Below are 9,564 nucleotides of genomic sequence, written 5' to 3' on the forward strand. Positions count from 1 at the left end.
TGGCGTCTGATGTATGGGCTTGGCCCGGCCCCTCCCTTGGTAGGAGGGTGGCAGCCGTGCCTGGCAGGCACTGGGGGCAGTGGGATCTGTACCCTGGGTCGTGTCTGTGTGTGTGTGCTGGGGAGGGGGGGTTCTCATGACTCTCACAAGAGGCTGCAGCGAGAACCCCATCCAGGATGGGCTGGGGAGCCTGCAACCCGAGGCGGAGGGGTTGGAGTCCCTTCAGGGGCCCTGCCTTGTCTGCAGCGCAAGTGTTCTCAGACCGCCGTCCGTGTCCTGTCGTCTGGGAGGAACTGGGAGAGGAGGACGCTAGTGCAGGTGACTCCAGGCACAGTGGGTCTTGGGGCCCTTTTCCATGCTCCTATTTCCGGGCTCCCCACGCCTGGGACATTTGAAGGGGCTCCTGGATACTCCAGGCGTCCGGGGCCGGGGGCCCGACCCAACTGTCTGCCTGTGTGAAGGCCACCTTGGGTGGTGGTTCCTGATTCGTAGCTGGAGGTGAGCGCCGAGACTGTCTCCGTCGGGTCTTGTGTTGCTGGCTGGGCCTAAAGGGCTGGGGGTCGATGCCCCTTTGACTGAGACCACCCTTGGCCTCAGTAGGAGGCCAGCCTGCCGGATAGAAACGCCCTTGAATCTGGACAAGGCTCTCCCCTGTGGCTCTCTGCTTAACTCCCCAAGCCCAGAGACCCCCAGCCTCCCTTCCGTTCTAACCAGAGGCCCCACCCCCCACTCGGGTCTTCATGGTTTGAAGAGACCGAGGCTGATAGATTCCAAGAGGAGCCCCTTCCTTCCTTCCCAATGGCCCTAAGACAGCAGGAGCCACGCTGGTCTGTCCGTGCCCACTGTGGTCACGGCTGCTATTCTCTGCACCGAACCCCCCCCCCCCCCCCCCCGCCATTGCTGACCCTTGTCGGGACCAGAGTCAGAGAGGTCAGCAGGCAGCCACCATCATTTGGGAGGCTGGGAGCTTTAATGCTTCAAAAGGAAGAAACCAGGTCCCTGCGTGCCCAGGAGGGCTGAGTGTTGGACGTGCTATGAGTTGTTCACTTTCACGTCTCAGCCTTCTGATAAAGGTGGAGAATGAAAATCTACCGTGATAACGTAGGAATTTCTAAGTCCTCCCTCAAACGCCACAGCCGACAACAGAGTCCAGCTCCAAGAGCTCTTTGTGATTGCTGACTTGGGTCTGGCCACAGTTTCATCTAGACTGACCAGTCTCTTCCTAATTTTTCCAATCGAGGTGGCAAAAGTGGGCTCTCGTGGCTTGGTATTTCCCACAATCGTGTTAGAGTACAAAGGACCTTGTTTCTTGCTGGGGGCGCCTTCAGGGGGTTAGGAAGTGACTTGCCTTCGTAAATGAACTTTCTCCAATTTACATATTGGAAGAGTTGTCCAGACAAGATCCGGGAGTTTTGTGTTTTTGTTAATATTTTTGGTATTTAAAGTACTGTGCTAATCGGTGTAACAGCTGTACTTGTGCTAATAAATGGTGGTATCATCTTGGAAGCCACTTGAAACTTTGGGAGTGGGTAGAAGGACTCCAGAGCCTCTGGGCCAGGGCTGACAGATGGCTGTCGGCTATGCTGGGAGTCACAGGGTGGGCCTGGCTGCCCCAGGCTTCTCGTTGGGCGCTGACACTGGTGTATCGGGTTCCCTTTCACCCCCAGCTTTTCCTTAGGATAACACATTGCGGAACAAATTCAGACCCAAACCATCTGGTGCTGCTCTATGGATCTCCCTTTAAAAGTGTCCTGTTCTAATTTAGGATGATGGCTTATCCCATTGCAAATATTTACCAGAAATCTAAGGCAAAGATAACATCTTGGTATTTGAAAGGAATTTGTTCCATGATCTCAATTTGGGGGTTTTATTTATAAGTGTCTGGATTACCTAGCTGATATGTGCACTTGAAGCAGAATGATCTTTGGGCTGTCCCAGCGGCCACAGGTCTAGGAGCCTGTGGTGGGGCGTGGGGGGCGGACCCCTGGAGAGCTGGGGACTTGGGATGGTGGCATAGTGCCACCTTCTGGTCACAGTGTGGAATTTGATCCGAGGCTGCTATGGCTATTTCTGTGTCTGGAGCTCTTTAGAAAATCACAACAATGAGAATTCAGTAGTGCTGGGGCTCAGGGGGTGACCTTGCCTTGTCTCTACCCTGACCTCTGGTTTAGATGTGAGATACATCTAAGGAAGTAGTTGAGTCCTGTAACAGTGAGTGGTCCAGGGCAGAAAACAAACCCAGTGTTTCACACAGAAGATCGATCACCAAAGTGTTGGGAGGCCAAAGCAGAGGCTAGTGACCACCGAAGCTTTTCACCCCGAAACTGGCAGGGGCACAGCCCTGTAATGGGCCCGTGGGACGCGCTGGGGCTGGGTGCTCACTGATGCTGCAGGAACCCGGGGACCTGACTTCCCCGCCAGGCACCTCCTGTGAAAACGTCACCACTCCCAAATTCATCTCCTCCCCAAGATCTCAGGCCAGGAAGGCTGGAGACCTGGATTCTAGTTTAAGTTTCGCCTCCGCCCGCCCCCCCCCCCCGACTTGCTGGGCCTCTGGGGAGAAGGGCAGAAATGTTCTGGTACGTGGCAGGAGCCACCCTTTGTCGCCGCATGGGACCCCAAGTTGGCAGCTGGCCGGATTTAATGAGGAAATGTTTGTCAAGGGCCAGATCCGTCCAGCTCCCAGTGGGAAACTGATGGCATAAACCAGAGAAGAGGTCACGGAAGTGGGCTTAGTGAGAGAACTACTTGCAGAGCTGCGGCCTCAGGGAAGCCTTCCAGGGTGAAGCACAGCGGATACTGGCCCTGTCATGAGGGGCGGGGACGGAGCCGCCACCAGCCGCCAGGAGCACGGGGAGCTGAAGCTGGAGGAGGGGCCGCCCCAGGGACGGAGGCCTTGGGAGGAGGAGGATGGTGCCTGCCAGCCTGCCCCAGGGCAGGAAGGACACTGGTGGAGTCATTACCCTGGCCCCTTGCTCTGCCCACTTCCCAGGCTCCTGTCAGCTCCCCTTGTTGGCCAAGCCCCCTGAGAACCAGAGGGCAGGGGAGCCTGGCAGGTGCAGATCGGGGTAGTCGGCTTCTGAGTGCAGAGCGGGGTGAAAAATCAGGTAGGACGGGCCTGGTGGGCAAACAGCGCATCCAGCACGAGCACCTCTTTGCCCTGGGGGGCGCATAGCAGGTGTTTTGTCATTCAGGGCCACAGGGTTAAGGCCACAGTGGGACTTGGTTCCCAGCTCCCAGGGATTTCCCCCCACACCCCATGACCTGCTGCCCCTTGGGAGGCGCTTGCACATTCCACCTGAAGGGCCTCAGAAACCTCAACTCCTTAGGGCTGATTGGCCTCCTTGCCCCTGCAGGCTGGGGGGGGGGGATGTTGGGTGTGCAAATGGGGACCCAAGGGAGACTCGAGCTGCAGGCTGTGTAAGATGCATTTGTCCCAGGGCAGAAGAATCCAGCCCGGGCAGGGCATAGACCCACCCCAGGGATGCAGGAAGCCGGCATATCTGTGTCCTTACACCCACCGAAATGTGTGTGGGCGCTTCAACCTCTTTCCTCCCTGCTCCCAGCCTCGCTTGCTGACCTGGAGTCAAGGAAGCAGTGCTCATCAAAGAGTGTGTGTGTGTGTGTGTGTGCGTGCGTGTGTGTGTGTCTGTCTGTCTGTCTGGCATTGGGAACAGACAGAAGCTCTGGCCCAAGGAAAGATGCCCTGGTGGAAAGCCCCATGGACTTGGAGCTCCAGGACTGGGCTAGGGCCTGGCCCTGGGGACCACCTTGGGACAGCGGCCTCAGGTTCTGTAAGATGTGGGCGTCTTGTGAAAAGCGTCACTGGAGAAGGTAGGCCCCTGGAGACACTGAGGGCTACGAGAGCCTGCTGGGCACGAGCTAGCCGTCTGTGGCCCAGAGAGCCAGGCCTGACCTTGATGCGGGGTAAGCTGGGAGGCCGCCCGACCCCTTATGCAAAAGGGGAAGGTGGACCACTCCTTGGCCTGGCCTCCTCACCCTGACTCCCAGGCAGCCCAGCCTAAAAGAGGTTTCTCAATGACTCATGCCCAGGTTCCTGCCTGGGGTCTCCCTGCCTGCAGAATGGGTCTCAGGCTCCAGGCGATGCAGGAAGGCCCTGCCTTTGCCCTCTGTCTTGCCGGCACCCCCTCTTTTACCCGCATAATGAGAGGTGCCGCTGTGGCACTGTCCCTCGGTTGGGGGCTAGGCTGGGGGAGGCACAGAGGGTGTCTTTTCCTGGGGGGGGGGGGAGGTTGAATCCATCCAGAGGGAGCGACTTGCTCAAGATCACCCAGCGAGGAGGACTAGAACCAGCTTCTGACTCCCAGATGGAACCTTGGACTTCTGCTGCTCCATGCCGCCCAGGTTCAACCTCTGACCCCGCCCTTGCCCGGCGGGGAGCGGTGCTCAGGTTCCCTGGGCCACCTCCTGCAGCCCTGTGTCCCCAGCTCTATTACTGGACCAGGTCCTTGGGTCTCTTGGGGGACCTGCCAGGCCCTGGTTCTTCTCTGTTTCTTGTACCTCATTCAGTCTTGGTTTCTCATCTGCTCCCCTCCTTCTTGCCTCCAGTGGTTGTGTCCATTTCTCCTGTATTTTTGTTTTGTTTTGTTTTGTTCCTATATTTGAAGGGAGTCACATTTAGGATTTTTAAATCTTTGTGTTAAAGTTTTTTTAAATTTTTAATTGAAGCATAGTGGACATGTTAATTTCAGGTGTGCAACATAGTGATTCAATTGTACACATTATGAAATGCTCACCCCGGTAAGTGTGTTACATTAGTAACTATTTCCTGTGCCATACTTTTCATCCCCATGACTTACAATTGGAAGTTTGTACCTCTTACTCCCCTTCACCCATTTTGCCCATCCTCCCCACCCCCTTCCCCTTATTAGGCAACCACCAGTTTGTTCTCTGTGTTTATAAGTGTTTCTCATTTTTGTTCATTTCTTAGATTGCACATGTAAGTGGAATCATGCGGTATTTGTCTTTATCTGACTTATTTCACCAAGTATAATACCCTCTAGATCCATCCCTGTTGTTGCAAGTGGCAAGATTTTATGGCTAATAATCCACTGTGTGTATATGTGTCTGTGTATCTCTGTGCACACCCCCCACACACACACATCTTGATCTGTTCATCCACCGATGGACAGTTAGGCTGCTTCCATGTCTTGGCTATTATAAATCATGCTGCAGTAAACATAGGGGTGCATATCTTTCTGAATTACGACTTTCGTTTTCTTCAGGTAAGTACCCAGAAGTGGAATTACTGGGTCATATAGTATTTCTATTTCCAATTTTTTGAGGAAGCTTCAGACTGTCTTCCAGATTACCTTCCCACTGACAGTGCGCGAGGGTTCCCTTTCCTCACATCCTCACCAACACTTGTTGTTTCTTGTCTTTTTGATTCTAGCCATTCTGACATGCGTGAGGGGATATCTTACTGTGGTTTTGATTTGCACTTGCCTGATGAATAATGATGTTGAGCATCTTTTCATGTGTCTGTTGGCCATCTGGGTGTCTTCTTTGGAAAAATGTCTATTCAGGTCCTCTGCCTGTTTTTTAAATTGGATCGTTTTTTTTGGTGTTGAGTTGTAGAACTTCTTTTATTTTGGGTATTATTTGGATAGCTTATAAATTTTAATATTTTGAATATTAACCCCTTATCAGATATATTATTTGCAAGCATCTTCTCTCATTCGGTAGGCTGCCTTTTTATCTTGTTGATGGTTTTCTTCACTGTGCAAAAGCTTTTTAGTTTGAGGTAGCCTCAGTTGTTTATTTTTGCTTTTGTTTCCCTGGCCTGAGGAGACAGATCTAGAAAAATGTTGCTAAGGCTGATGTCCAAGAGATTTGTGTGCATCAGCCGTTGATGTACATTTATTTCTGGGTAGTATCTCATTGTATGGATTCACCCGAGTAGATCTTTTCACCAGTTGAAGGACATTTGGGTTGTTTCCAGTTTTGGGTGATTACGAATAGAGTTGCTATAAGCATTTATATACAGGCTTTTGTGTGATCAGAAGTTTTCATTTCTCTTGGGTAAATACTTAGAAGTGGGATTGCTGGGTGATATGCTAAGTGCATGTTTTATTTCATAAGAAATTGCCCAACTCTTTACAAAAATGGCCATAGCATTTTGCGTTTCCGCCAGCAGTGTCGTTGAGTTCTGGTTGCTCCCCATCCTCTAGCTCTTGGCATTGTCCGTCTCCCCACCTGCCCCCTCCAATCTAATAGGTGTACACTATTCTCTCATTGCGGTTTTAATTTAGATTTCTTTAATGACTAGTGATGTTGAGCACCTTTTCATGAACTTGTTTGCCTCTTGTGTATCCTCTTTGGTGAGGTAGCTGTTCAAGTCTTTTGCCCATTTTTAATTGGGTTGTTTTCTTGTTGAGTTTTAAGAGTTCTTTTATATATTTAGGATGTAGGTCTGTAAGGCCTCAAAGGATGTGGGGGCTCATCAAGGAAAAAGAACAAGAGGCAGTTACACACACAAACTTTACTGAGAGGTGCTTGGAGGGTGTTGCGTGGAGGGGAAGGTCCTCATCTCATGAGACTGGAAGCTTGTGGTGCATCCAGGATGGGACGATGGCAAGGGTACTCTGGGAGAGAGGAGAAAGAGATGGGAGCTGGGGACTTCTGTGCCTAGGTGTGCGTGTGGGGTGGGGAGGCTCTGGGTCAAAGAGCCCCCGATGACTGCAGCAGCTTGGGGCTTACAGCCATAGGGCTCTGGCTTAGCAGTGGGTAGGAGCTGTTAGGTAAGGTTTCAGTGGGGATATGAAAAGCAGACAGGCTCTAGCTGGCTAAAACTCTGCTTGTTTGGGCCATTTCAAAAATAATGTGTTAAAATTTGAATTTGGCACCAGTTGGCTTTTGAGGTAATAGGTCTCATGCCTGGTTTTGGAGCCAGTGATAAAGCCTCCTTAGGATCCAGAATCCTATAAAGTCAAAAACTAGGATTTCAAAACTTTTTTTTTTCCAGCCAGTCTGCCCATTTGGTAGTAGAGAGCCAGGAGAATTGATCCAAAAAGGAGAAGATTCTGATGAGAATCACAGAGTAGGGGGTTAAAGTTGGAGGTCATCTGCAGGGCATCTGTTGGTCTCCTGGGAATTACCCCTATGGTGCTGCCCCAGGTGGGGCAATTAATTCTGTTAAATAACAAACAGTCAACTGAGTACATTTTAAAGATCCAAGGGGCTGTATTCATCCATTTGTGAATTGGGCAGCATCTCTGTTTAGCAAGTAAAGGGGAGCTCCAGAGGGCTACAGAAAAGGAAAAGTTTTTAAAGATAGGGAGTGGGGGAAAAGGGGATTATTAGCAAAGAACCCATTGTTTTAGGCAAGGCTGCACTCCTAAGGGGAACAGCAGGGGTCGAGCAGCAAATCTAGTGCTGACCAGGAAAGTCCCATGTAGACTGGTGACATTTTGGCGGGGGTGGGGCTGAAACTGCAGCTACGTTAAGGCCCCAAGTCCACCAACCAAGACCTAATACCTAACCTAAGGGACACCATGTATGGTTTCCTTTTTCACAGTTCCAACCCCCCGGTGTCAGGAGCAGGTCCAGCTGGCCTGCAATGCTTGTAGCAGAGCGAAGTACACGGGTGCTAGAAAGGACGCCTCGCTCTCTCTGGTGAAGTCTTTACTCAATAGAACGTGTTAGTCAAATCTATAGACCACCTGAATGTATCCATTCAAGCAATGATATCTGGTAGAGGTATTCTAATTAGAGGAACAGCCCTGTTTAATTCTCTGTAGCTATAATAAGCCCCCACCTAGTAGCAGCGGTGGCTTTTAACACAGGCCAGCCCAGGGCACCGAAAGAAGAGGTGGGGCGGGGGGAGTCTAAGTCAGCTAGGCTAGGCCAGCACCCTCTGGGTACAGGTAGGGGAAGATTAACTCTTCCCAGCAGCTGGTGCCTGCCCACGGAGCTTCCTGTGGCTGAGACAGAAACAAAACCTGGCCTGGATTAGCGAGCATAGGTCAGCAGTGGACTGCCAGCACCCTGTAGGGATGTTTACAAAAAAGAGGAGCTAAAATGCCACTAGGTGTATTATTTCTGTGGCTTCTTGAATTCTTTTCACCACAAACCCAAATTAGAGTGGTTCCTTTATTAAACTTTGGTCAAATCACCTTAATGTGTGTGACCTCTGCCTAGTCTTGGGACCTTGACTGATGTCAACTCCACCTCCAAGGAGAGTATGGTTATGGTTAGGAATTCTCTGGAGGGAACGGTTTCCCTGTTTTTATTCCACCCATACCTGAAGCTGAGAGAGGCAGCTCTCCCCATCATCCTTCTCCAATGGGTAGACTTCCCTTCAGTTTACCTACAAGGAAAGCACTGTTACTTTTCTGAGGGTCCCGGACCTTGCAGATCTGTGAACTGACCTCCACTTTGGCAGAAGCCCTGTGTTCCATTGTGGAGTCCTTTAAAATCCTATGAATAAGGCATGCAGCATTTCTTGATTTTTCTGGATTTACCCTTTTTCTTCATTCCCAGCTTAGAAGGATTCTCTTCAATTCCGGCCCCCTGCACCATAGATTTTAAGGTTTTCTTTTGCATTTGCAGTTTTGAACACTGTTTGGTGCCGTGTGTAGAAAGTTTTCTCTGCCTATCTTGACCACCTTTTCCTGGAAAATGAAAGCCCAACAGCAATTCAGTTTTGTCTCTAAGTTATTCACAAATCACAGGCACTGTGGGATCCTATTTACTCCTGTTTCCTCTGACAAATTACATTCTTTGTGCTCATGCACATATAGTCCACAGATTTTTGCCTCTATCTCATCTTCCACCTCCATGTCCTCTGCCACATATTCCCTTTATAACAGATTCTAATAAAGAAAACAGCCTCACGGGCTTTCCTTAGTCACGATGGCTACATTTTCTTAACGGAGGTAAAATTGGCATAGGACGTGATACTCATTACAGGCGTATGCTAGGGCTACTTCTAACTCACTTTTCTAAATGCCAATGAAAAGAAGCTTTAAAAAAACACAGATCTATAAAATACAGGTCTTTTTTTCTCCTTTGTTAAACAAAATATTTGGGTTAGATCCTGCAGCTGTGTGACTTGACACTTCCCGACTTTCCACCCCGTGTTAGTATGTATTCCTCCTCGCGGATTTTGATTCGGACCTAAGCCAAACATGTGGCTGTCCCAGAACAATGCATCTCCTGTCAGCTTCTCCACCCAGCCTTGTCCATCTCCAGCCACCCTCCATTGACTTCCTTTCCTTTATCCTCCTGGTCACAGCTTCATTTTGAGGAAGAGGGAATGGTGGGCACTTTAACAGCCCAGAAACCCACACTGCTCCTTGGAGAAATCCCCCATTGAGATTACATTCTCATGAGAGTACTGTGTCCCCCTCTCACGTCCTGTTTCTTCCAGTCCTCCCCTCCTCTCACAGCCAGGACAGCACACCCGTGGGGCTCAGGCTTGATATATTCGTACTCTCTCCCTGAACTCCGGATCCTGAACCAGTGATAAACTTAGGGGGCAGTTCTTTATCATGTCCACTACAGGGGCCGTGAAATTATGCAAATTGAAATTTCCATGTGATT

The sequence above is a fragment of the Mirounga angustirostris genome, unplaced genomic scaffold, assembly GCF_029215605.1.
Source record: "Mirounga angustirostris isolate CCGP_5_RB_7025 unplaced genomic scaffold, mMirAng1.0.hap1 SCAF_1, whole genome shotgun sequence".
In the NCBI taxonomy this organism is placed as follows: domain Eukaryota; kingdom Metazoa; phylum Chordata; class Mammalia; order Carnivora; family Phocidae; genus Mirounga; species Mirounga angustirostris.